The 27328-nt window shown below is 46.3% G+C and overlaps 1 pseudogene; it reads left to right on the top strand.

Moving 5' to 3' along the window:
• The first annotated feature begins 3042 nt into the window (after positions 1–3042).
• Positions 3043–26858, top strand: LOC141989732 (NACHT, LRR and PYD domains-containing protein 3-like; annotated as a pseudogene).
• Positions 26859–27328: the final 470 nt, after the last annotated feature.

A 27328-nucleotide genomic window follows, 5' to 3' on the forward strand; every position in this document is an offset into this window, starting at 1 on the left:
ACATCAGAATATCCCATAGACTAGGGCGTTCTCCTGCTGTGAGGGAGACACAACTATAAATCCCTTCATGTCAGGCAGCAGGGGCTGAGTTTTGGGTGTGCAAATAATCCTGGGCTCCAGTGATGGCATTTAGATGTCTGTCGGATTTGGGGCACCATCAGTTAATCAGTCATCTAAGTCCACAATCCTGCAAAGGAATCTCTCTGCAAGAGTAAGCATGGGTCCATCTGTCCCTTTGCAGGCTCCAGGCCTGACACCAGTTGTGCCTACAATGATTTGCCCCCACAAAATTGCACCTGCAGCTGATTACAGGTAGAAAAATGGATTTTGTTTCTGACCCTGTGCCCTAAGTCTGTAGCTGGTAGATGGGTGTAATTAGGTGCAGGGGGATCATTTTTATTTAGCTGAGCATTTGTCACTTTCTGTGAGAGGCTTTTCTGACCAACTTTATTTACTTTCGTTTGTCTATCAATGTAGTGGAAGTTTTTAGAGGTTTGAGGACAAATCGTTGTTCACCAAAACGTTGTTTAATTTGTTAGGGCTGGAGTCCACACCCCCCACCCCCTCCTTTACTCTCCTGGAGTCACCTTACCCACACGTAATCCCACTGAAATCAACATGAGAAGAGATGGCAGAATATGGCCCCAAATGTGTACAACAATTTGGTCGCAGTCACAAAAGTCTGACAAAAATCTTACTTCTCGTGCATCATGACGTCCAAATCTAAGACATTTAACGTTGCTGCCTAGATAGTTACTTATTATTCTGCCATTCCAGAAATGTAGCTACGCTCCTTTCTGGGGGGTTAATTGCTTGCCATCTGAACTGCACCTATTGTGACGTGGCATTCCATATGCTTTATGGAAATATACTTATGTATGAATCGGACATAACTGAGATATACTTTATGCAAGATGGCTCATGTAAGGTGTCATTGGAAAGGTTACGATTTAGTGAATATGATTATCCTATTTGTATGCAAGTATCATTTCTGTATCTGGAATTAGGAACATGGACTGTAGATTTATATTACCAATATGTTTATGCTGGGTGAAGCCTGTTACCGGCTCTTCATGTACAACAATGAAAAAGCTGGACAGTGCTGATGGCCCATCAGCAAGAGACAATGGGCTGTAAAAGAGCTTAGTCTTCCTGTGAACGTGTGGGTCAGCCTGTGAAGAATGGCTACAGGGGCCCTATAGAGACATGTGACCAAGTCACCTGATCCTGGAACCCATCTTGAATTGTGTACTTTTCCACGAGAAACTGGGTGTGTGTGTGTCAAACTAGGAAACAAAGAACTCCTGCCTTATGAAAATCCTATTTAAGGGTGGGGAGTGAGGTAATCCAGGTTGTCCGTTCTCCCCAGCTACCCCACCCAAGATGACTGCTGGAAACAACTAAACTGGGGGAAGGAACTGGGCCCAGGCTGGAAGGGTGTCTGGCCTGTGAAGAAGATTATTAGAACCACATTTAGGATGAGAACTTACATGTAACAAGTTTCTTTAGTGTATCTCACTTAGATTGCGTGCTTTGTATTATTTTCTTAGTAATCTGCTTTGTTCTGTTTGCTACCTCTTTGACCACTTAAAATACAACTTTTCATAGTTAATAAACTTATTTCTGGTTTATAATATAACCCAGTTTACGTAATTTCTAACTCGGGGGAGCGGGGGAAGAGGCTGTGCATACCTTCCTTCACATTGAGGAAGGAGGCAAACTTCATATAACTTTGGGTTTGTACCCGAAGGGGTGGTGGGTGATCTTCTGTGTGTTGTGGCAAATCCCTTAAGCTGAGTCTTCCCAGAGCTCTTCTTAGTGTCTGTATCGGCAGCTGGTTGTGGCCCTGCCTGTGAGCTTTGCCAGAGGAGGCTTGAGAGCCTGGATCAGCAAGACCAGGTAAAAGGGGGCCCAGGCTGGCAGAGAAGCCAGGCTCAGTTGTATCTTAAACACCTCAGGTGACATCCCAGGTGTCCCGAACTGTCACACCTATAAATATAATTCATCCCAAAAAAATGATTTAAAAAGAACATTAAAGTTGTAAAATCAAGCACTCAAAAGTTAAATGCCAAAATTAAGGTTGTCTGTGCAATCTTGAATCAAGCTCCTTGTGTATCTGCATTATTATGCTGCAGTTAATTACATGATTAAATCCTGCGTTTTTCCACAAGACCATACCTCATTCAGTGCATAGCTTGGACCTGCTCTGGGAACAAATCAGGGCTGTGTCGTGAAGGAGGCTGTTGCCTATAGGACCCCTGCCTCATTTGTTGCAGAAATTGAAAGGTGTGTAGTGGACGAGGCAGGGGACTGCAGGAAGAGAAAAGGATGGTTTCATATTAAAGGCAGGTGAATGTTGCCCCAGAGAACTGGATTCTATCCCTGCCTCTGCCACAGAATGTCCATGTGATGCTGGACAAGTCACTTAAACCAAAGTGTTCACAACTGGCCACTAATTGTGTGTTTCTCATTTTCTGGGTGCCTAACATGTGAGATACGTGGGGCCAGATTTGCAGAAGTGCTGAGCGCTCATGACTGTGTAACCCGCACACCTTCTGGGTGTGGTGTTCTGTCCCCTCAAGTGGCACCAAGACCACTTAGAAATTAATGAGTCTGCTACAGCCTTACCTAAGGGCCATGTGGCTTTTAGCTCATGCAGTGGAGGCTCACTCAATAAGGTCCCAGGTTCAATCCTGTCTGCCAACAACTGGGGTCTGTCAGCGTTACAAGGAGGGGGGGGCAGGGCTCGTCCGGGATTTCAACTGGGAAGTCTCTGAAGCTCGGTGCATGCTTCCTCAGCTAGGGGAAGTGTGTAACCCACACACCTCATGGGTGTGATGCTTTGTCCCCTCAAGACCACTTAGAGATTAATGAGTCTGCTACAGCCTTAGCTAACAGCCATGTGGCTTTTAGCTCATGCAGTAGCTCATACACTAAACACCAGGGGTCCCAGGTTCGATCCTGCCCACCGACGTCTGTTGGTGTTATACCTGCAACTGCCGTCTATTGGAGCCATGGTTTGAACATATAATGTGCTTTAAAATGGTAAATACTCTGGAAATTCAGGCCCCAGGTAACCCAAGTTGAGCTCCCAAAATGAGTGGACACCTGAAAATTTCAGCCTTAATTTCCATGCCTCAAATGGCGATAACACAGATATTATTCGAATCCCCAGGAGTTTGGATAACTGAGAGGCAGGGGCATGGCCCTTCTCACTCAATTCCAGGACAGCGGGACTGCAGAGGGCTCCCTGCTCTGTGGCAGGCCCAGTGACATCTGATCCCTGCAGGCACAAGGTGCAGGGAAGGCTGCAGTCCTGGCGGGGCAGAGCAGAGTCCTGGCCAGGTGTCTCTGCGCTGCTCCCCATGGACTGTAGCCTCCCTTCTACACCCTGCACCTGGAGGGATCAGGTGTCAGTGGCCCTGTAGCAGCGCAGGGAGCTCTCTGCAGGCCTAGGCCGTCGTGGCCCTGCTCACTCACTCTTGTGATAGTTCCCTCCATTCCCTGAGCTGCCACAGGGCCGGTGACACCTGATCCCTGCAGGCGCAAGGTCTCTGCTCTGTTACCTCTGCATTATCTGACTCCCTTCCTTGTCCCCTAGCCTGAGATACATGCTTCCGAGGGGGCGTGTCTCAGGCTGGGGGAAAAGGCAGGGATTGGGATCATGCAGCGGTTCAGATGACAGGGTTTTGGATAAAAGGGAGAACACGGCATGTGTATAAGAGCCGTTCCTGAAGGAGGTGTCCTGGGGAGTGTGTCTGGGCTGGAGGTGCGAGCACAGGCTCATGGACACAATAGGAGACCAAGCAGAGAGAGGAGCCATCGTACCCACATCACCAATCTCAACCACTGCTGCAGAGACATCATCTGTTACCTTAGTCACTCTATGTGGAGGTTTGATACGAGCAAATCCAGGCCCCTCATGTAGGGACCCATGTACTGGTGACCTCCTGGCGTTCTTCCCACCCCCTCTGTCCCTTTCAGGATACAAACAGTCCTTGGCCAGATCCTCAGCTGGCGTAAATGTGGGTGGCTCCATTGATGTCAGCAGAGCTGTGCTGACTTACCGCAGCTGAGGCTCAGAGCCCTGCTGTCAAACCAGGCAGAAGCCCCCCATTCTCTGGCCATCCTAAGCGGAGTGGGACCCATGGATTCCTTGTCACCATTCTTCTCATTTCTCAGCTGAAATGAATGGTGAACGTCCTGTTTCCACTTCTCAGCGGGGACAGGAGTTTCTGGGAGCTGCAAACGCAGACAGCAAACGTGATACATTTTTACTGTAACTGAAACCACAATGAGAACACAAAGCCCCAAATGGTGCCGGTGTGTGAGCCAGCACTGGGGGCCTTGCACCCAAAGAGGAGCAAATCTTCAAGGGAATAAAGGAGCTTGCCCCAGAAAGACAATGGCAATAAAGAATCTCACAGGAGTGTGTCAGAAACGCCTCCTCCCTTCCGTGACTTATCAAGCAGCAACTTCCTCCTGAGTAACTGTAAAAGAGACTTGTAAAGCTGTTTCGTGGTCACTTTGCAACCTTATGAAATTCCTGGTCCATGAAGATCCACTTCTGCTTCCTTAATGTTTTTTTTTAAAAAAGCCTGTTTTCATTACTTTTAATTTAAAACAGCGACTCCACCCCCCTCAGAGAAAAAACAGAGTGAGAGGGACTGAAGCCCCACCCCCTGCTGATATCACTGCTATTTGCATATTGAGCAGACGCAGGGAGCATTCTCCACTCTCTGCCTCACGCTTTACTTTATACATTGTTTGTTTGTCTTGGTTTAACTTTTACACGCCTTTGAATCTGGGTATTTTATTGTCTCCCAATACAGAGCGTGTGGGAGAGGAAGAGATGGATGTGTTTGTGGTGTCACTATTCACAGGAAACAGTTGTGCAAACTGCTGAAGCCAAAGGGGCATGTCCAAAAGGCGAAGTTCCAGGAAAAATAAAAAACAGAAGAAAAGAGGGGAGTGGGGGGGTGTGTGTGCGCGCGCGCGCGCGTGTGTGTGTGTGTGTAATTAGTACTAGGAAGGTTCCGGGAGGGGGAAGAGGGCTGCTATAGAAATTCAGGGAGCTCTGAAGGTCAGCTTTCACTGGAAATGTGTTACTTTTCCTTTACTGCAGTAATAAACTTTGAGCAAATTGTTTCCTCTTCCTCTTTCTAGATTCTCTGGGTGCCTGTGTTTGAGCATTGCGAAGACTGAGAGAACAAATCAGCTGAGGGTTACCAGCTGTTGTTTCCAATAGCTGTCTGGCTAACGGTAAATACATCATTCTCTGGGGATAGGCTACTTCTAATTTGAACACGTTACAGTTTATACAGTTGTGGGACCTGTCAGAATGGGCCCGAGTCAGTATGTCAGAAGTTACCATTGCTACCCTTCACCTTGCTGCTCTGATATCCAACACCATCCTGAGGCCATGGAAAGGTAACAGTGGGTCTCAGTACACAGGTCCTGATATTCCAGGACCGTGATGTACAGACCCCAGACTGCCTTGGGTTGTTTTCTGAAATATTTTAAATTGGCGGGGGGTCCCAACTCTGTGCTCTGAAATCCATTTGGATGATAAATACTATTATTATAGCACCTTTCATCCTCGATCCTCAACAGCCTTTACAGATATTAACTGAGCTGCACCCCGCCCCTGTGTGCTAGAGCTGTGTGATTATCCCCCCTTTACAAAGGGGGAAACTGAGGCACAGAGAGACAATGTCCAGTGAGTCCTTTGTGAGGCAAAGCACCGAGGAGTTATGAGCCCCAAGGTTAAGCTGCTTTCTTCTGCATGGGAAATATTGTGATTATTCCATATTAATTATTTACAGCAATTTATTTGGATTTTAGTTTTCTTTCCTGATACTCAGGGATGGGAATCGAAGCAGCAGAATCAGTGACCTGCTCTTACAAGCCCTCGACGACCTTTCTCAGGAAGACTTGAAAATATTTCAAGACAAACTATCACACTCTGACTTTGAAGGGAAACGTAATATCCCCCGAGGTCTGCTGGAGAATGCCGACAGGATAGATATTAAGAACCTTCTGATGAAATTCTGTGGTGGAGACACTGCAGTACATGTAACCATAGACATTTTCACTCAGATCAATCTCACAGATTCTGCTGCTAAACTCAGAGAAGGAAGAGAAAAAGGTAGGAAACCTAAAGTTACTGTAAAACCCGAGAGTCTCCCCCAGGGCAGCAGCAGCAGCAGGAGCAGAAGGAGAAAGAGGGTGATGGCAGGAATGACAAATTCTGAATCCCAGCAGGAAGCCTGGAGGACTCAGAGCAGCGATGCCCCGAGTGGGCCAGATTCTCTCACCTGCTCCACTCCCTTTTCACCACTCAGCTGGCTCAAGGGGAGCAGAGACGGCCTGTAACTCTCCATCTGAGGAAATCCCCAGTGTGGGGGTGTCCCCAGTGGGTGTAGAGCCAACACACTGGTGCAGAGGGAGTGCCATGGACAGAGAGAGGTGGGGAGGAGTGGTGACTGGAGTGCATCCCCAGCTGCAGCACCATTCTTTGGGGACCAGCAGCAGCTGGGCACAAGTTAGAACAGCCCCCAGGCTGCTCTAGCCTGTGCTAGGGCTGGGACAGAGAATCAAGGATCTGTAACTAAAAGCTGATCACAGCAGAGAGGCTGGCCCAGTATGTTATCCCCCAAATAGCCGACTGGCGCCATGAGACCTTTCTGGGGTTCCAGGCAGGAACTTTAATTAAAAATAGCCTTGGAGATAAAGAAACAAGTTCAGTGCAATACAAACAGCCAAGGAGCCAGCAAATCTGGAGATCTGCAGTTCCTAAGGCCCCAGGCTGCTTTTCAGTGTCTCAAAGTGTAATAGCCAGTGTCTATGGGCAGCCACGCAGGTGAGGCAGTGTTAGAATCCATGTGCTCTGTGATGGAACTAAACTCAAATCCTGTTACAGTCATTCCTGTTCCTCTCCCCTGTTCCCCATGGTGACAGAGCAGCTCGGCTGGGTTGGTTCTGCCCGGGGTCCCTGGGATGGAACGCTCTAGGGCTGGCAGCGGGGCTCTCCCTAGAGGCCTTTGGCATTCACTCCCCTGGACAGTCCCCCAGGGGGAGAGTTTAGCAGCCTCCAGAGCTCAAGGCAGGGGATGATTCATTTGTTTTAAGCTGTGAGCTCTTTCAAGCAGATAATCTTTCTTTTATACACATGTACAGGGACTAGTACGGGGCCCTGATCACTGACTGGGGCTCTATCTCCTACCAGCACACAAACAATGAATAATGTAGGTCTTTATTTTTGAGATGTGGGCAGAGGGTACTTTATTCCCTGAGTTATTAACAGATGCTTGCAAAAGTAATGAAAACGCTGTACAGACTATTCTTGTGGTCTATACAGCTATATTTTTTGTAAAGCAGCATCTAATTGAGCTGGGCAAAGAGCATAATATAAACACTTAATATAGTAACTAGTTTGGGATTGGGGAAAGGCCCCCTTAATCCACCCCAGTGCCTCCATCTTCATTATAATTGTCCCAAATAAAAATTTCCCTCTGCCAACCCTCAGCGTCTGTCTTAGATCCCTAGAGTTGGAAAGGATCTCCTGAGCCATCTCGCCCATCCCCTGCGCTAGGGAAGAGTTGTCCTCTAGATGGACCTTTTAATTGTTTAATCTAATCTGCTTTGGAAATGACTGTTTCTAAGGGGATTCCCTCTTGGTAGCATATAAACCTGTTTCTTAGCCTGAGATAGAATTCTGGATTTGACTTTTGATACTCTTACATCCTTACTAATATGTGTGAAGGACAAAGAAACCATGAGCTGCATTTTCCACAACCAGCTGGATTTGTTAGGATAATGGGAAGAGATAAGGGACAGAGCTAAAGTGTTACAGGCTATGGTGGGAGTGTAATATATGAGCATACAGTGGAAGGCTGCCTGGCTTCTCTCTCAAGCGAAGGTCAAGCAACTGGTTAGGAGGGTCCAGGGGAGATGGGGGCGTGGGGGCAGGCATAAGAAACACTAAAAGCCAAAGGAAAGCCTGGCCTTGGCCAGAACAAAACCTCACTCCTTACCCCTCCCATGAGATACAGAAGGGGTGGGATGAAGCCCCCAGACTCACAACCCCCTAAAACAGAACATGACCATGAGGTGTAAGGGGTGGGACGAGGGGCATGTTCAGCAGTATATTTAGGCCTGCTAAGAAGGAGGAGGGGGAGGTGGGAATAGGGGAATGGGAGCTGGGAAAGGGGAACATGGGGTAAAGGCTCTGCAGTGTCAGAGCTGGGGAAGGGGACATGGGGTAAAAGCTCTGGGGCGTCAGAGCCGGGGAGGGGGGATGTGGTGTAAATGCTCTGCGGCATCAGAGTTGGGAAGGGAACACGGGGTAAATGCTCTGCGGTGTCACAGCTGGGAAGGGGGACGCGGGCTAAAGGCTCTGCGGCGTCAGAGCTGGGAACAGAACACTGGGGAACAGACTCTATCCATGTATAGAGATAAGCCCGACTGGTGTGAAGGGCTTCAGAATATGCTTGCTTGGAAACTAACCCCAATAAACATGGCATTGTCTGCGCTTAGGACTTCTGGTCTTTTGCTTCTTTCGGTCTGTGTGACAAGAACCAGGGGAGAGGGCGAAGGGGAAGCCCTCTATTGCCTCTCCTGAATTGACTCTTTGTTCTGTGTTTCCCTGAAGATGTAGACTGCTCCTTGTGTGAAGTGCTAAGTGTGGATGAATCATGAGTAGAATCAGGCAGAGAGGTCACACAGACAGAACTCCCGTTACAGTATTTCACAAACAGCACTTCATTAAATGTCTGCCGGTAGCAGTGCTGTCGTCAGGGATTACCGTTTAGTGCAAGATGCAAATGCATCATTCCATCACTAGATGGCTCTATACAGAATATAAATGCACTTGTACTAAAATTATTTCAATGTTATTTATATGTATCTTCCCTTTCAGATTTGCATTCAAAAGAAAAACCATCAGAGTTGTCTGCAAAAGGTATGCGGTGCCTACGTGGGAAGTTACCCCAGAACCGTGGTTGGCTACCTATTCAATTGCATGCTTTCCTGGAGCTATCCCCAGGACATCCAAAGTTATACGCTAACAAAATCTCAATGCCTTTCCAGATGATACCATTAGTACAGGGCTTCCCATCTATTCCTCAGACTAGGCATTATCATGACTACAGCTCCCAAAGGCAACACTGTAAAGATTTTATGGTGACTAAGGTAATAGCACTGGAGGTGAAGAGCATTCCCTAGGGTTTAATCGGTAGCAGCTGGCATCAATCCTCAAAGTATCCTTGTGTTGCTGTTGCTCTTGTCGCTGCCTTGTTTTCTTTAATACAGAACAAGACAAACTCTCAGGAAGGGGAGAGTAAAGCGCTGCAAAGAGAGAAAATGCAGCCTCTGTGTCTGGTGCTGACTGGCAGCCTCCCTCTTGGAGAATCACAGGCCCAGCACATGGTCGGATCAGCCGTGCTGGGTACATCTACACTGCAAGAAATGACCCGTGGTGGGTCTGGGTCAGCTGACTTGGGCTCATGGGGCTCGGGCTGCAGGGCTATAAAACTGCAGCAGAGATGTTTGGGCTCAGGCTAGAGCCTGGCCTCTAAGACTCTCCCCGTCTCATGGGGTCTCTGGGTTTGGGCTGAAACCTGGGCTCTGACATCTACACTGCAGCTTTATAGCCCTGAAACCCGAGCCCCACAAGCCTGAGTCAGCTGTAGACATCCCCTGGGACCTGCCAAACTTTTTCCAGAGTCGGGCTGTTTGAGGCGTTTCCTTTAAGTCCCTCTGGGGTCTCAGGCTCACAGCAGCATTGTGAAAGGTGGAGGAAGGGATAGATAGAAACATGATGGAAGGAAAAGGACATCAGAAACCTCCCAGGTGCTGTCCAGCATTTAGCTAAAACCAGTGGAGATGGTGATGTCATTTGGTTCCCTCTCTCTGGCTTGGTCTGGTTGGGACATCTTTCAGGGTCTGGATGTTGAAGGCCCAGCAGTGCAAGAACTGCAGCCATGATGGCAAAGCTCACCCCCCCTTCCAATCCACATGACCCATTTAGTGACCTCCAGACAAACCATGTCCAAAACAGGTGGCAACCTCATTCCAACCAAATTAGCTATAACTTTAGCCATTTCAATTACAAACATTTCCTCCGACTTCTAGAATCTCTCAGCTCATTGTCATGGCAACTCATGGGGTCAGGAGAAGCCTTGCAGACCTCTTAGCACAGCTCTTCTAGCTTAAACAATGTAGTTTGTACCCGTCACTTTAGTTAACTCTTATTGACTTTTACAAACAATTGTATGTCATGGGCTGGGCTGGACTCTTGTTATCATGGACAACTTACAATACAGACCTGTGCATAAAGTCCCTCTGGGTCAGTGCTGAGCCAATGCACCAGCCTGGTGCTGGGGGACACTCTGCTGCTAGGGGCACATCTCATAAGTGAGGAAGGTAACTGGAGGTACCAAGTTGTGGTAATTAAGGATCCTATCACACACCCTTTTTCAAATGCGTGTGTCCTGGCCAAACTTATTTGGGTGGGAAGAATGTAACTTCACAAAACAGTTTCAGTTGCATATGAGAGCCTCCTCCTCTTTGTGCCTTAACTTGTATGTACCATTGCTGTGCACTGTGAAACAATTGCCAGGTTTCACCCAAGAGGTGGCTGCATTTCAGTGAGGGATGAAGTGATGCCTACAGTCTTTGCTCACAGGAATAATTTCAATAAGGCGACTTACAAGAGTAAGGGCTGCAGGAGCAGGCCCATAGTTAAGTGAGATCAGAATTTTCTATGAGGAAAGATGCAATTCAACTTGAGGTACCATTAAGATTAAAACAGATTTTTTTTTGTAGCTGATTAACGATAAATCTGTTTTCCCCCTAAACTTCTAGTTCAGTGTTTATATTGTCCCATGTTAGAATCATAGAATATCAGGACTGGAAGGGACCTCAGGAGGTCATCTAGTCCAACCCCCTGCTCAAAGCAGGACCAATCCCCAATTTTTGCCCCCAGATCCCTAAACGGCCCCCTCAAGGATTGAACTCATAACCCTGGGTTTAGCAGGCCAATGCTCAAACCACTGAGCTATCCCTCCTCCCTGCTGTTGCTGATTCAGATTACAGGAAGAAGTATAAAGAAGATATTCAAAAGAAATACAGAGTAATAAAAGACGAACAGTCGTTTTGGAGAGAATGTGATACTGAACACAAGATACACAAAGCTCACTATTGTAGACAAACCTCGTCATTCAAAAGAGAGAGAACATGCAATAATGGCCATGGGGCGGAGACATGCAGAAATCATGACCAAACAAGCTCGTTTGTGATCACCACGGACACCCTATTTAAACCCGATGAGGATGGACCAACGCCACATGTTGTTGTGCTGCTGGGAGCTGCGGGGATTGGAAAAACAATGACAGCAAGAAAGATCATGTGTGACTGGGCAGCTGGAGAACTCTATAATGAAAAGTCTGATTATGTTTTCTACATAAATTGTAGGGAAATGAACTGTCTTACTAAGCAGGGAAGTGTAGCTGACCTGATTTGTAAAAATTGTCCTAATTCTAATACACCAGTTAGTGAGATTTTGGTGAAACCAGAAAAACTCCTGTTCATCATTGATGGGTTTGATGAACTGAGATTTTCCCTTGATCAGTCAGAAGATAACCTGTGCTCTGATCCCTGGGAGATGAAACCAGTGGAAATCATATTGAGCAGTTTATTTACGAAAACAGTTCTTCCCACATCCCACTTTCTGATCACTATGAGACCAACTGCTTTGGAGAAACTCGGGCAGTGTTTAGAGTGTTCACGTTATGCAGAGATCCTGGGGTTTTCTGAAGCTGAGAGGGAGGAATATTTCCACAAGTTCTTTGGAAATGAGAGGCAAGCAAGACAAGCTTTATGATTTGTGAGAGAAAATGAAATTCTCTTCACCATGTGCTTTGTCCCCATAGTATGTTGGATCATCTGCACTGTTGTCAAACAACAGCTTGAAAAAGGTGAGGATCTTGCACAAACTTCAAAAACAGTCACTGGAGAGTACATGCTCTACCTTTCCAGTTTAGTCAAGCCCCTCAGCAGCAATATGAAGCAACATCTACAAGCTAACCTGAGGGGACTTTACTCCTTGGCTGCTGATGGAATCTGGAAGTGAAAGATACTGTTTGAGGAAGAAGAAATCAAGATGTTGGGCTTAGATCAGGCAGACTCTCTCCCCCTCTTTTTGAATGAGAACATTTTTTAAAAAGACATTGACTGTGAATGTCTTTACAACTTCATTTACTTGAGTTTCCAAGAGTTTTTTGCAGCTATGTCCTATGTGCTACAGGAAGATGAGGGAACAACAAAAGATTCAGGGACTCCTAAGAAAGATGTAAAAACATTATTAGAAAACTATGGAAACTCTAGAAATTATTTAATGTTAACAGTGCGATTTCTGTTTGGGCTCTTAAATGAAGAAAGAATGAAAGACCTAGAGAAAATATTCAGCAGTAAAATTTCACCTAAAATTAAGCCAGATTTACTGAAGTCAGTTCCAACAAAAAAACAAACCAATTCATCTTTTCCTTCTGTGTATGATGAGCTGACGTCTGAACTTGAAGAGTTTCACCGCTTGTCTGAGATCCAAGAAGAAAATTTTGTGACAAGTGCATTGGAACATCTCACAGAACTACACATAAGTCAAAATGAACTTACCCAAATGGATCAAATGGTTCTTTCATTCTGTGTAAAGCATTGTCATAGACTGGAGTCATTTCTTATATCTGAATGTTCGTTTATATTTGAAGACCATGCAGAAGAAGAGCTCCCAAGATCAACAAAGTGGCTATATCAGTAAGTATTACCTGAACTAAAACAATCAGTTTTCTAACAGCTGAAATATGTTATTCTGCATAGACGAAAGACTTTTTCCCTGTGCATTGAGCTTGAGGTGTTCCACTGTTTGTACAAGACCCAAGAAGAACACTTGGTGAAAACTGTACTGCCTCGTTCACTACAATAGAGTTATGTGGAAAGCTATTTATCCAAATGGATATTGTGGTTCTTTCATCCAGTTTTTGTTGTTGTTGTTGTTGTTGTTTTTAAAGAAAAAAGTAACCAGGACAGCCATTTTAGACTTGATTCTGACTAACAGGGAGGAATCAGTTCTGAATCTGAAGGTTAAAGGCAGTTTGAGTGAAAGGGATCATGGAATGATTGATTTCATGATTCTAAGGAAAGGAAGGAGTAAGAGCAGCAGAATAAAGACATTGGACTTCAGAAAAGCCGACTTTAACACACGTAATGAACTGGTTTGTAAGCTCCTCTGGGAAGAAAATCTAGGGGATAAAGGAGTTCAGGAGAGCTGGCAAAGAGACAACATTAAAGGCACAATGGCAAACTATCCTGACGCCAAGGAAAAATAGGAAGAATACTAAGAGGCCACTATGCCTCCATCAGGAGCTCTTTAATGACCTGAAAATCAAAAAGGAGTCCTACAAAAAGAGAAAAGATGAACAAATTGCTCAGAAGTAGTACAAAGGAATAGCACGGCCATTTAGGGACAAAATCAGAAAGGCTAAGGCACAAAAAGAGTTATACCTAGCAAAGAACATAAAAGGCAATAAAAGGAGGTTCTATAAATACAAAAGTAGCAAGAGAAAGACGAAAGAAGGTGTAGGTCCTCTACTTAGCAGGGAAGGGGAGCTAATAGGGGATGACATCAAGAAGACTGAGGTGTTTAATGCCTATTTTGCTTCAGCCTTTGCTAAAAGGGTTAATTGTGACCAGATACTCAACACAATTAATATTTACATCCAGAGGGAAGGAACAAACAAAACAGTGATAGAACAGGTTCCAGAATTTTTCAGCAAGTTAGATGTATTCAAGTTGGCAGGGCCCAGTGAAATTCATCCTAGGGTACTTAAGGAACTAGCTGAAGGAATTTTGGAACCATCAGTGATTATCTCTGAGATTTCATGGAGGACAGGTAAGGTCTGACAGGACCAGAGAAGGGCAGACATAGCACCTATCTTTAAAAAGGGAAACAAAGAAGATCTGGGCAATTATAGACCAGGCAGCCTAACTTCGATACCTGGAAAGATCCTGGAACAAATGATTAAAGAATAAATTTGTAAGTAGTTAGTGGACAATAGGGTTATAAGGAACAGCCAGCATGGATTTATCAAGAACAAATCATGCCAAACCAATCTAATTTCCTTCTTTGACAGGGTGACTGGCTCAATGAATGGGGAGCTGTAGACATGATATATCTTGATTTTTTAGTAAGGCTTTCAACACTGTCCCACAAGAAATTATCATAAAATAGAGAACTGTGGTCTAGATTAAACTACTGTAAGGTGGGTGTATAACTGGTTGAAAGACTTTACTCAAAGAGCTATTATCAGTGGTTCACTGTCAAATTGGAAGGGCATATCTAGTGGGGTCCTGCGTAGGTCTGTCCTGGGTCCAGTACTTGTCAATATTTTCATTAATGACTTGGATAATGAAGTGGAGAGTACGCATATACATTTTGCAGATGACACCAAACTGGGAGGGGTTGCAAGCACTTTGGAGAACAGGATTAGAATTAAAAATGGCCTTGATAAATTGGAGAATTGGTCTGAAATCAACATGATGAAATTCAGTAAAGACAAGTGCAAAGTACTACACTTAAAGTTAAAAAAAGTTAAGTAAGAAAAACTGGATTTACTTGGGCTTGACAAAAGATGAGGGGGGAGACCTGATAACAGTCTTCAAATATATTAAGGGCTGTTATAAAGAGGATGGTGATCAATTGTTCTCCAAGTCCTCTGAAGGTAGGACAAGAAGTAATGGGCTTAATCTGCTGCAAGGGAAATTTAGGTTAGATATTAGAAAAAACCTTTCTAACTATAGTTAGTAGTAAAGCTCTGGAATAGGCTTTCAAGGGAGGTTGCGTAATCCCCATCCTTGGTGGTTTTTAAGAACAGCTTAGATGGTCAGGGATATTGTAGGTATAGTTGGTCCTGCCTCACAACGAGGGGCTGGACTAGATGACCTCTTCGGGTCTCTTCCAGCCCTACATTTCTGTGATTCTATGTGTATGAGATATGGACAAGCGTGCAGCTGAGACCAAAGAGGTGGGGTAGAGGAGTGTGCTTGTGTCAACTGTACAAGAAAAGTAGAGCGCTGCTCACTGAAACTTTCAGTGACTTTGCAAAGTCCTTCATCATGGACCAAGGAAACTTATAGCTCTTGCTTCCTGCCATTTTAAAGACAGTTCTTAAAAAGAAAATTTTCACTCTCCTGTTAAAATGAAAACTCTGCAGGTACCTGAAGCAGGGTGTCTGGACCACCGCATAATAATGCAGCATTTTAAAATGACAAAGAGGAAGTGTTCTCACTAGTAAACTCTAAAAATAGTGCTATATATGAGCTAAAAAGTATTTCAGATACATCTGGGTAATTTGTTTTTGATTAATAGTAAATTCTCAAAAAAAGTTTACAGGCACCAATACTAGTTGCAAATTTGACAGATATTTGCTGAATAGTTTTGGACAAAATATTTTTTTGCAGGGAGGTTACTGAGCCCCTTTGGGAAGTGGTGCCCTCCTTCTAACTTTTAGCCTTGTGATTAGGGCATGGGCTTGAGATGTGGAAGACCTGGGTTCAATTCCCCCTTCTACATAATATGGAGCAGGGATTTGAAGTTGGCTCTCCCACATTGGAAGACTGTCCTACCCACTGGGCTATTCTGATGTGGGTCTTTCTGAGTCTCTCCTCTTCAAGCTGTCCTATCATGTAATCTAATTAAATAACAATTGGAGCAGGAACTTGAACTTTGATCTCCCACGTGAGTTTCCTAACCACTTGGCCATAGTGTCATTCTTACTTTCTTTCCCTGGCCCAATGAGTTTGGCGGCTCCCACATCTCAAACTCATCACCATGTGTTGCACTGATTGGCAAATGATCACATTCAGTATAATGAGCAGCAGTAATAAGCAGGGTCAGGCGTGCCATTGTCCAGGCAGGATTCGTAGCAGAGGTGAGTGTTAAGGAGGGATTAGAAGCAGGTTAATGCAGTGGATTTATGGTTTTTGAAGTGTTTCTCCCAGGTATAAGAGGCAGCAGGGGAGAAAACATGAACATATTACGGACTAATGAGTAAGATAGGCTGGCACTGTTGGCAGAGTAGAGGCAGAGGTTGATGGCATGATAGTGTACTGGAGCTGATAGGCAGAGTGAGGCTAAGCCACGAAGGGCCAAATGGCAAAGACAGGTGGCTTGTGTTTGATTCAGTGGAGAAGGGGAGCCAGGTTACCAGGAACACCTCAGCCCAAAACGCTGCTCCCTGTTGAACAGAGTCCAGTTCAAGGTTGTTGAACTGACTCTTTTCAAAGCACTGCATGGGGTTGACCCCAGCTAAGAGAGAGATCGCCTGTCCTTCCACATCAATGGCCTCACATGCAAAAGAAAGCTGTCAGCAAAGAGGGGAAGACGAATAGCTACAGGGGACCAAAGCGTCACGGAAGCGGGCTCAGCACTGTGGAACTCACTGCCAGATGGAATAAGAATGATCTGCCCCTCCCACAGACACCCACCGCCTTCAGAACTAAATACAAACCCCACTTCATTGACTGAGGCTATGTCTACACTACTGTGGTAAGTCGACCTACGCTACGCAACTCCAGCTACGTGAATAACATAGCTGGAGTCGACGTGCCGCGGGGTCTACACTGTGGGGGCTCGACGGGAGAAACTCTCCTGTCGACTTACCTTACTCTTCTCATTGGGCGTAGAGTACAGGGGTCAACTGGAGAGCGATCTGCAGTCGATCTGGCGGGTCTTTACTAGACCCGCTAAATCGACCGCCGGTGGATCGATCTCAGAGCGTCGATCCCCACGGTACTGTAGACCTGTCCTGAGCTTTCTCACATTACCCTCAATGACACCAGCAGCTTCACACTGTGTGTATATTTGAAAAAACTCTCATAGTATCTGTGAAGAGACAAGAGAACAGCCGACAGGGAACACATATACTGTGACAAAAAACCATTCCCCAGCTCCCATTCCCCTGACAGAACCGGGGTGCCATTCATAGGCCATGCCCTTCCAAACATAATTTCAAAGGGACTGAGCCCTAATCTACCCTTTGGGAGAACGCGGATACGGAGTAGGACGAGGGGCAAAGCATCAGGCCATCGCAGTGAGGCTTCTTGGCACACTTTTGAGAGATGCCGTTTAAGGGTCTGATTGGTACGCTCCACTACACCACTGGCTTGCGGTCTCCAGGGCGTATGGAGTTTCCAGGGGATCTGTAAGGCATGTGAGATGCTTTGAATGATTTTTGATGTGAAATGTGTCCCGCAGTCAGATTCCATCCACAGAGGGAGTCCAAAGCGAGGAATGATCTCCTTAACAAACTTAAGGGCCACTGTTCTGGCAGTGCAATTACAGCATGGGAAGCCTTCTGGCCATCCGCTGAACCGATCCACTATGACAAGGAGATATTTGAACCCTTGGGTCCGGGGAAACTCAGTAAAGTCTATTTGCCACACTTGTCCGGGGCCCGGAGTGGGTTCTAGGGCAGCTGGTGGCACAGGATGTCCCGGTCGGGGGTTATTCTTTTGGCAGACTAAGCAGTCCGCTTGTACCTGGGCAGCCAGGGGTCGGAGTCCGGAAGTGATAAAGTATTTTCCCATTAGCTGGATAAGTGCTTCCCTGCCAGCATGAGTGGTTTGATGTAGTTTCTGCAGCACCAGCTGGATCAGGCCCTTTGGTAGAAGGACCTTCCCTTCCGGGGAATGGAGCCATCCCTCCTTTTCCCGGAGACCGAGTTTGTCAGTTAGCTGTCTCTCCTCCCCAGAGTACGGAGGAGTTGGGAGCTCCCCTACTGATGGGATAAGGGCATGCATATGGGCGTTCTCAGTCTGAGGGGATGGCAGGGTTGCAGCATGCTTAGCCTCTCTATCTGCCCGGGCGTTACCTCTGGCCACATCTTGATCTTCCCTTTGATGGGCTTTACAGTGTACCACCGCCACTTCTGAGGGAAGTTGTATGGCTTCTAGGAGTCGGAGGATTTGGGGCCCATACTTGACTGGGGAGCCTTGGGCTGTCAGCATTCCCCTTTGCCTCCATAGGCCAGCATGAGCATGTAGCACACCAAAAGCATACTTTGAATCGGTAAAAATGTTGACCCGCTTTCCTTTTGACAGTTCAAGTGCACGGGTCAGGGCTATTAGTTCGGCAAGCTGCGCAGAGGTCCCAGCAGGCAAACCTTCAGCTTCCACAGTGTCATGGAGGGTCACAACAGCATAACCCGCCCTCCTTTGCCCATCTATTACAGTACTGCTACCATCAGTGTACCACTCATAATCTGCATTTGGGAGTGGTACATCCTTTAAATCCGGACGGCTGGAGTACTGGGCATCTATGATCTCTAAATAGTCATGTTTCTGTTCCTCTGTTTCTGGCAAGAGGGTGGCTGGGTTCAGGGAGGGGCAAGGCTGTAAGGTGACTTCAGAGTTCTCTAACAGCTTAACCTGATACCGAGCAATCCGCGCCTGGGTGAGCCAAAGCCCTCCCTTTGTATCCAATAAGGCTCGGACCATATGGGGAGTATGGATTTGCATAACCCCTCCCAATGTTAGCTTCTCGGCTTCCTCAAGCACTAGGGCAGTAGCTGCGACCGCCCGTAAACAGGTAGCTGTTATATAGCTCATGGAGTTCCTCATCTTTCCATAACTGCCACACTGCCCAAAGGAAAGATTAGAAATGCCCGAGATACCTCTGTTGAGTCACGAGAAAAGACCCTGTGGCGACTGACTACGGTATTGGAGGGCAATATGAAGAATTCCCTCACAACCGAGAAGCTTGTAGGGTGCTCTGTACTGGGAATAGCGCCACTGTTTACCGGGCCAGCCATGGCATGCATAGGCTGCTATACTGTAAGGCTGCAAATGGTACTTGAGAAAGTTGCCTTAGAGTTAGAGGACTTGGTTAGTGATTTAGGGTTAGCAGTAAAAACATTAAATAAAGAGGTACAGCAGCTCAGGACGTTTCCCCTCCAAAACAGGCTGGCTTTGGACTATCTCTTGGCATCCCAAGGAGGGGTTTGTGCCCTCGTCGGGCCCCGATGTTGTGTATATGTAAATGATAGCAGTTATGAGATCTATGAAAAGGTGGTACAGGCTGAGGCCCATGCCCGAGCCGGAGCACAGGTTGCCTATACTGCCCCAGAGAGCGATTGGTTGTAAACCTTGTTTTCAGGCTGGGGTTTGTCATTTTGGCTTGGTGGTTTATTTAGCCTGTTATTGAAACTTCTTTTTCCTGTATTGCTTGTATTAATGGTATTATGCTGTGCAGTATCATGTGTTAGGGCCCTTTTGCAAAAGTTAATAAGTCATTCACTTCAGGGCTATCACAAAGTGCTTATGCAAAGTCCTATTGTAAAGAAATAAGTAGCCCAAGTGAGAAAACTCAGAGCCAAGGCTGTTGAGTGTTCTCAGAGGAGGGAGCTGTTGGGGACACTGGGGCATGGCCACTAGGTAACTCGAGGGGATGGAAGACCACGAGTGTCGATGAAGCCCCCTCGCACTAGGCCCAAGTGTCCTTGGCCCCCCCTCCCGCCTGGAGGCACTCGCAGCAGTTATGCGTACTAGGCCCAAGTGTCCTTGGCCCCCCCGCCCGGAGGCACTCGCAGCAGTTATGCTGAGGATCTGCTACAATATGTTGCAAAGTCAGACTGCCTGAAACTAAACAAGGCCAAACAGGGCAGATATGGAAGAAAAATGCTGAATAAAGCAGCTTTATGTATGGTTTAACAGATGGTACAGAGAACAAGGGAACTAGCTGGTAACTGGATTGGCTGGCTATATGGATATTTAGGGCAGCTTGCTATTGGATAAGTATGCTGAAGAAAGGATGTATAAAAGCCTGTGTAACTTCCTGCTCTGTGTGCAGGATTTGAGATTCTATTCTCCCTGTACCTTGCAAATAAACTTTTCTGCTTCTCCACCCTGTTGTGATTATTGGGTGGCGCACACCGGGCAACGAACCTTGCTGTTGTTCGCCTCTGGCACTAGGTGCTGGCAACAAAATTATTAATTTTGATTGACACACAGGACATATGATGTGTTTCTGTTCTATGAATGGATGAGCATGAACACTGGAACCAGATTCCCTGTATGAATACTCAGGATTACAAAGTCAATTTTTGCTTTCTCATTAATATTCCAAAACATTCTCTTACCTCACTGTTTCAACAGCATTGATGTTTGTAAACATATTTGCTAGAATATTTGTGAAAAGTGAACAGTAGAGGTGTGTGAACACAGTGAAAGTAAATTCACTTTAAAATTCATCAGAATATTCTTGGGGGTCAGGGAAGGTTTTTTTTTTTTTTTTTCGGCATTCATCCAGCACTATTTCTTATACCAGTGGCTTTCAACCTGTGGACTGGGGACCCCTTGAGATCCACAGACTGTGGCTTTGTCTACACTTGCAATTGAATGACAAAAATTTTGTCATTCACAGGTGCTTAAAAACCCCTCCCCCGAATGAGAAAAGTTTTGCCACGGCAAGTGCAAGTGTAAATGCTGCTTTGTTGGCAGCAGCGCTCTCCTGCCGACAAAGCAAAAGCCGCTCGTTGCGGGCTAGATGTATTTTGTCGGCAAAAATGCCGACAAACAGCATTTACACGCACCGACTTTTAGGGACAGGGCTGTGTTGACACAGCCTTGTTGCTAAAAGCTGAGTAGTGTAAACATAGCCTAAGTCTAAGATTTCCAAAGGGTCCATACTTCCATTTGAAATTTTGTAGGGGTCCACAAATGAAAAAAGCTTGAAAACCACTGTCTTGTACAGATGGTGCCTTAAAATGAACTTGGCCTGTCACACTCCTTGCACCATAGATTATTCTCTTCTGATTATTTATAGGGATGTAATTTCAGAAAGCATAAACACCAATTACACAATGCGAGTCATAGTCGTCAAACTTACATATTTTAAGCAAATTCTAACTTTTTGGCTTTTATCTTTGTGGATAAATTAAAGTCAACACTCATGCTGATTTCTATTATCTTCAGAAATGATCAAACAATTGTTGACCAACAACAAAGCACAAAACCACTGGAGACCTTCCCATTTGTATGAGTGCTTAGAGCTGCACGCGAATGCTCAAAGCCCCAGAGTACTGCAAGTTCAAAAAATGAATGGGTTGTACTTGTAGCACCTACTTTATTTGGCTCTGTGTATTTAAAGTACATCTAGCGGTACTGAATATATTTTTTGTTTTAGAGGAGTTACAAATAACTGAAACTGTAGAATACCTCATACGTAGCCCACAATGGCAGCATCCAAGAGGCTATTTTAATGTCCAGGAAATAGGACACAAACTTTTTATTCTCTCTTTTTCAGGGAAGACTGTCAGGATAAGCCAAAGCATTCATCTATTTACTTGCTCTGTCAAGCACTGAAGGATCCAAACTGCAAATTAAAGAAACTAGAGTGAGTAACTCTTCTTTCCTTTTTAAATCCCCTTATCACCGCTGTGATCCCAGAAACTCTGCAGCATCGAATAGCATCCTTGCCATAGCTGATGTAATGACCATCTAAAGTTGCCTAACTCTCTAGCAATGTGTTGAAATTTCCAGTCATTGGGCACATTCTCAGCTGGTGTAAATTGTCACTGTGCCATTGAATTTACTTTGATTGAGCTGTGACAATTTACACCATTGGCTAGAATGTGTGTGCGGTTGGCTCCATGTCTGCCTAGTGTTTCCATGACACTTAACCCAATTATCATCTAACAGATGAACAGGAGAGACAGAGGTGAGCATTGTGGCTAGGGGAAATTGTTTGATGTTAGGAATTACTAAGAAGGCTAGAGAGAACATCTTAGGTATTTCTGAAGTGCCCATCACCATGGTGTCTAAGCCCTATACTGACTGTCTATTTAACATTCAAGTATCCTCACTTCATCCGATTTCTCCCCAATTCAAAGGTGTGTGTGGGGAGGAGGGGTAATGCAGCTGGATGGGGGAAGGGATTGTTTTGTCCCCTCTCTTTGTATCCCGTCCCTGCTGCCACCTGAATCTTCTTTTCTCTTTCTCTCTTTCCTCTCATCTCTCACCATCTCCATCTCAGGCTGACCCTGGTGTTACTGGGAAAGGCTTTAGCAACGAAGTGATCTTGCATTTTTCTCTGAACATGGCCAGCCCAGAGCTCAGTTTGGTCCCCTCTGACAAGCGTTTCTGTGCAGGAGATGGTGTTTGGGAACTTTGCCTCAGGATAACATATATGGAACTCAGCATAAATGAAAGCTACAGGTCCACATGGATTGAAAGTCACATGTGGTCGTGTGGTCCTCAGCATCCACTTCTATAGCACTAAAAGAAAAGGAGGACTTGTGGCACCTTAGAGACTAATAAATTTATTTGAGCATAAGCTTTCATGAGCAAATTTGTTAGTCTCTAAGGTGCCACAAGTACTCCCTTCTTTTTTTTTGCGGATATAGACTAACACGGCTGCTACTCTGAAACCTGTCATTCTACACCTCTGTGATTTTATTCTCAGATTAAAGGAATCTTTCTAGAAAATCCCTGAGGGAACTGTACAGACCAGTGCTCATTTCCCTCTCGATTTATCTGTCTCCTACAGTCTTTCCGGTTGTGATCTCACAGCCGCTTGTTGTAGGGATCTCTCCTCTGTTCTCGATGACTGAACTGGACCTGGGGTGGAACAAGCTGGGAAATTCAGGAATGAGGCTGCTGTGTGAGCAGCTGAACCATCCAAACTGCAGAAACTGTGGTAAGCATTTACACATTTCCTTTCTGTAAAGAACTCACCAGAGTCTGAAGGTGAGGTAATATGTCAGTTCCCTGCAGGTGGGTGGACAGGCTGAAAGCTGAGTGTACCTCCAGCACCTGATGTGTTAGTGGCTCCCAACATCCCAATAGCTTGGCATGTTTGGAGAATGGAAGTTATATCTAAAGATGGACCCAAGTGGGAGCAGTCATTCCAAACCCCCTGAATTTGAGGAATAAATTTATATTTGTGAAGCTCGTAGCAGTGCCTATTATTAAGGTTGCCTAACACTTCCCATTATAAGTCTCTGTTTTCAATTGCTTTTTCACTTTGTCAAACTTTTTGGGCTGAAATTCTGTCAGAGACCTGCCTGGTAATCACTTTTCTGTTGGAACCTTGGCTATGATTTGGCAAAAGTTTGTCAAACCCAACTCACTTTCACGAGGAATTTCCGGTTGGACAAACCAGCATTTTCTGATGAAATTCTGGCTTATCAGAAAACTTCTGACCAGCTGTAGTCTGCAGGATCCCTGCTTCATGTGTTGGAGAAGTTGGAAGGTAGATAGGGAATGAGGCAGGGGATTGAAGGAAGAGAAAGGATGATCTAGTTGTTAAGGTAACTGAACACTGCCCTGGAGATTTGGATTCTCTCTCTGTCTCTGCTAAAGAATTCCTGTGACCATAAGGAAGTCACCAAAACCAAGCTTTTCACAGGTGGTCACTAATTATATCGTCCTCATTTTCTGGGTGCCCAACTTGAGACCATGGAGTCTGATTTGCAGAAGTGCTGAGCACTCACAGCTGCAGCTGAAGTCCACAGGAGCTGTGCTTTGAACACATGAAATGCAGAACACATGAAGGGGAGAACACATTGTTTTGCCCACGTTAAACAAACAAAACTGGTCATGTTTGTCTTTGACAAGCTGTAATTCCCACATGCTTTGGAGCAGGGAGTGGCAGGGGCTGGCCTTTATATCAGGCAGATTTGGGCAGATTTTCACAGGCAAATCAAATATGGCATCTCTAGGCCTTACTATAGTCTTGTCCTTTTCTACAGACCATGTTAAGATTGTTATTTCCCCCCCTTCCCCAAACCCCCACCTACGGGCTCAAGGGCTTTCCCATTAGATAGCAGCATCTCATTTGTCTTGAGTGTCCTTTGTTGTTTGGGTATCTAGACCCCTGCAATGGGTATGAAATGCCAAAAAGACAGTGGGTGGGCTTGACCCTGCACTTCCCCTAAAGACGATCTTTGTACTGTTACTATAGAACTGGTCTGAGCTTGTTGGATGCATGAGGAAAGTCACTGCATCTGGTATTGAGTGTCTATTGTTTCAGACATTGTTTCATGGTGACTTTACTTGGTGCCTTCATAGTTGGGGACCCAGCAGCAAGACCAGGACTATCTTTTCCCAGACTCCTCTTGCTCACTGACCTACAGCTGGGCGAGGATGAGCTGCAGCTTCACATCTGTTTTTTCCCAAAACTTACAAGCAAGGTTTAGAGGTGCCTCTGACATGCTCTCCCCAGGAATAGACAGGTCTGGTCTGGGCACTGGAGGCTGATCTGCTGCTGTGACCAAGAAGGGAGGGCTTTATTTTCTTGTATAGGGATGGGAGCCTACTGATGGGCAATCAGTTTGCATTGGTGCTCTGGGTGGCACTGCCATTTATCAAGATATCTTCATGTGAGTTTGGGACCAATTCGTCTCAGAATGGGGCAGTCACATCAGTATTGGTTACTGGTTTTCAGCTCACGGCTACAAGTGGGATTGGAAGTTTGCAACTCATCCCAGTGAGAGCACTAAGGGGACTGCAAACTGCTGTGAATAGTCAGTCACAGATTTAAAAAATACAGTGAACCCTGCAAGGATATCACTGGGAAAAGACTGTACCTCAGCCCCCGAAAAACAACTGCAAGGAGAGATCATTGACTCACTGTTCTCTCAGGGGCTCTTCTCTCCCCACACCTTGGGGATCCCCATCACCATGGGGCTCTTCGCCCCTCTGTCTCTCCCTCGCATCTGAATCTGGTCTCAGAGGAAGGTGGGTGTGATGCTGCCAGTGCCGGGCCTCGTAGCTGCCTCCCCTCCCCAGGCCTGAGGCTCAGAGCTGGGGGCAGAGACAGGAGACGTCTGTGTCCTGCAGGGCAGCAGCAGAGCTAGTGCCGGGGGCGCGGAGGGTCAGGATCTTCCAGCTCCGCCGGCTCTGAGCCTGGCCCAGCTGCCTGGGGAGGGGGCTCCCCCTACAGCCTCCCTGGAGCGATGGGGCTGCTCCGATTGGGTCGCACCATTCCAGGGCTGAATAGTACAAAGTCCAACCTGATTGGCTGAGTGCTGAGTAGGTGGAGCTTAGGTGCAGCATCTTTCTGCCCATCCTGAATTCTGACTGGTCAGTGAATGGGGCTGGGGGCGGTGCTTAGAAAGTATTAGCCCAAACCTTGTTCCTCATTGGTCAGTGGCACTGGGTGAAGTGAAAATAGTGGGGTTTAAACAGGGGATTTAACCCCCCAGCACTGGTTTCTCACTGGCTGAGGGGTGGGTCTTGACATGGACTAGGGCAGGACTTTTGTTCCATTCTCGATGCTGATTGGTCAGGGAGAGGAGCTGGTGGGCAGGAACCCCCCAGCAGAACAGCTGTGATGAGCCTGTTCACACTGTGATTGATCTTCTCTGTGTTTCTCTCTCTTGCAGGTTGGAGTGTCGTGATGTCACCCATGGGAGCTGCGAGGATCTCGCCGCCGTTCTCAGAAGCAGCCTGAGCCTGACAGAGCTGGAGCTGGAGCTGGAGCTGGGGGCTAATTATTCTCTGCGAGATGCTGGAGTGCGGCTGCTGTGTGAGGGGCTGAAACATCCAACCTGCACATTACAGAGACTGGGGTAAGTAACATTTGGCTATTTACAGGTGTCCTCTATGTAACGTGCTTGATAGGGCATGTGGCTGGTGGCTCATGTCTGCTCCCTGTGGCCGTATAGAGAAGCTGAGAGTTCAGTGTCTCTCCAACAGCTGTGTCAATGGCTCACAGTAAGCTGGCCCTGTTTGGAAAATGGAATATATCTTTTCTTTAAAAAAAATAAAATGCATTTATTAAAGATAATTCACCCTTGGCCTTCAGCTATAGATCACTGCAGTGACTTTTGACACTGTTTAATTTATTGATTAGTTTATTAATTTATATGTATTTATTTAAAACTAATAAGAACAAAAGAGGCCCCAGGACCCCAAAGTTTCTAAACCTCCCCATCTGAGCTGAAATACTCAATTTGGGTTACAGCTTCAGCCCCACCCAAAGTGGCTCCTGTCTGAGATGTTTCCAGGTTTGGGGCTGAAGCTGATCTTAGCTGAGAGATATCACAAGTATGAGGAAATACTTTTTGGGGTCCAGCCCACTGAGAATGGGGTTGTGTGTTTACAGTTACAAATGGGCATCTTGTCTGATCTGCCCAAGCTCTTCAAGCAAGATAATCAACTGTGAGGTTCTGAATACTGGCTGCAGAATCACATTTGATAGTGGGCAATGATTCATTATTTTGCTGTGCATCCCAAGTCTACATCTTTATATAGTGCCTGTAGGAACCATTTGTTTCGTGTGATTGGGGCAACTACCAGTACCCTTCACAATGCTTTGCCCTTAGGTGGCACTTTGCAAAGATAATTCAGTGTAATCCCCACACCTCCCCTTTGAGGTAGGGGTTGTGGTGCAGAGTGATGGCTCCGGGTATGTCTACGCAGGTGCTGGGGAAGTGCTTGCCACGGCAGGTAGACAGACACAGGCTCGCGCTCCCGGAGCGAGCCCGCTAACATAGCAGCGTGGCCGCAGCGGCACGGGCAGCAGCTTGGATGAGCTGCCTGAGCACAACGCTCAGGGGGTCGGGCAGGGTCGTATTTTGGCATCTAGCCAATGCTGCTGCCTGTACCACCATGGCCTCATTGCTGTTTTTAGCACGCGAGCTCAAGGAGAGCGAGCGTCTCCGTCTACCCCTGGAACAGTGGTGACGCTGCCCTGTGCGTACCAAACGCTTTTCATTCCGCAGGCCCAAATGGGTTCAGGCACTTCCTTTGCTTCCCTGCAGCTGCCTCTGGCCAGCGATGGTAACCAACAGCCTTCGTAAAGCGACATATGTTTCTTTAGCAATAGGAACAAAACATTAGAGTAAAAGAACTTTGAAACAACAAACCACCATGTCTATCTTGCTTCATGTCCAACCAGGCTGTAATGGTGACCTAGGCAGGCCTAGTGTCTCCACCACCATCAGTGGGTTCCTGTGGTTTCCACCCTCTCTCCTCAAGGGGGAGTGCTTTTAAAAGCTGCCAGGAGTCTTTGTCAGCAGTGTGGATGGGCTTCTGCCCCTCTCGGTCAAGGCAGTTTGGTCGGCTGGCAGGAGACAAGCCAGAGTTCCAGAGCTGACCATCTTGAGCCATTAACTGTTTCCTGCCTGTCAGATCCCTACTGAGAAACACTTAGAGCAAAATACAGAAAACATTATCCAGGCCAACATGCAGTATTAATAAACTATTAAAGGGTTCTCCATGTTAGCCAGAGTAGGTCAGTGTTGTTACCCCATTTTACAGGTGAGGGAAG

Source organism: Natator depressus, chromosome 6 (assembly GCF_965152275.1).
Source record: "Natator depressus isolate rNatDep1 chromosome 6, rNatDep2.hap1, whole genome shotgun sequence".
In the NCBI taxonomy this organism is placed as follows: domain Eukaryota; kingdom Metazoa; phylum Chordata; order Testudines; family Cheloniidae; genus Natator; species Natator depressus.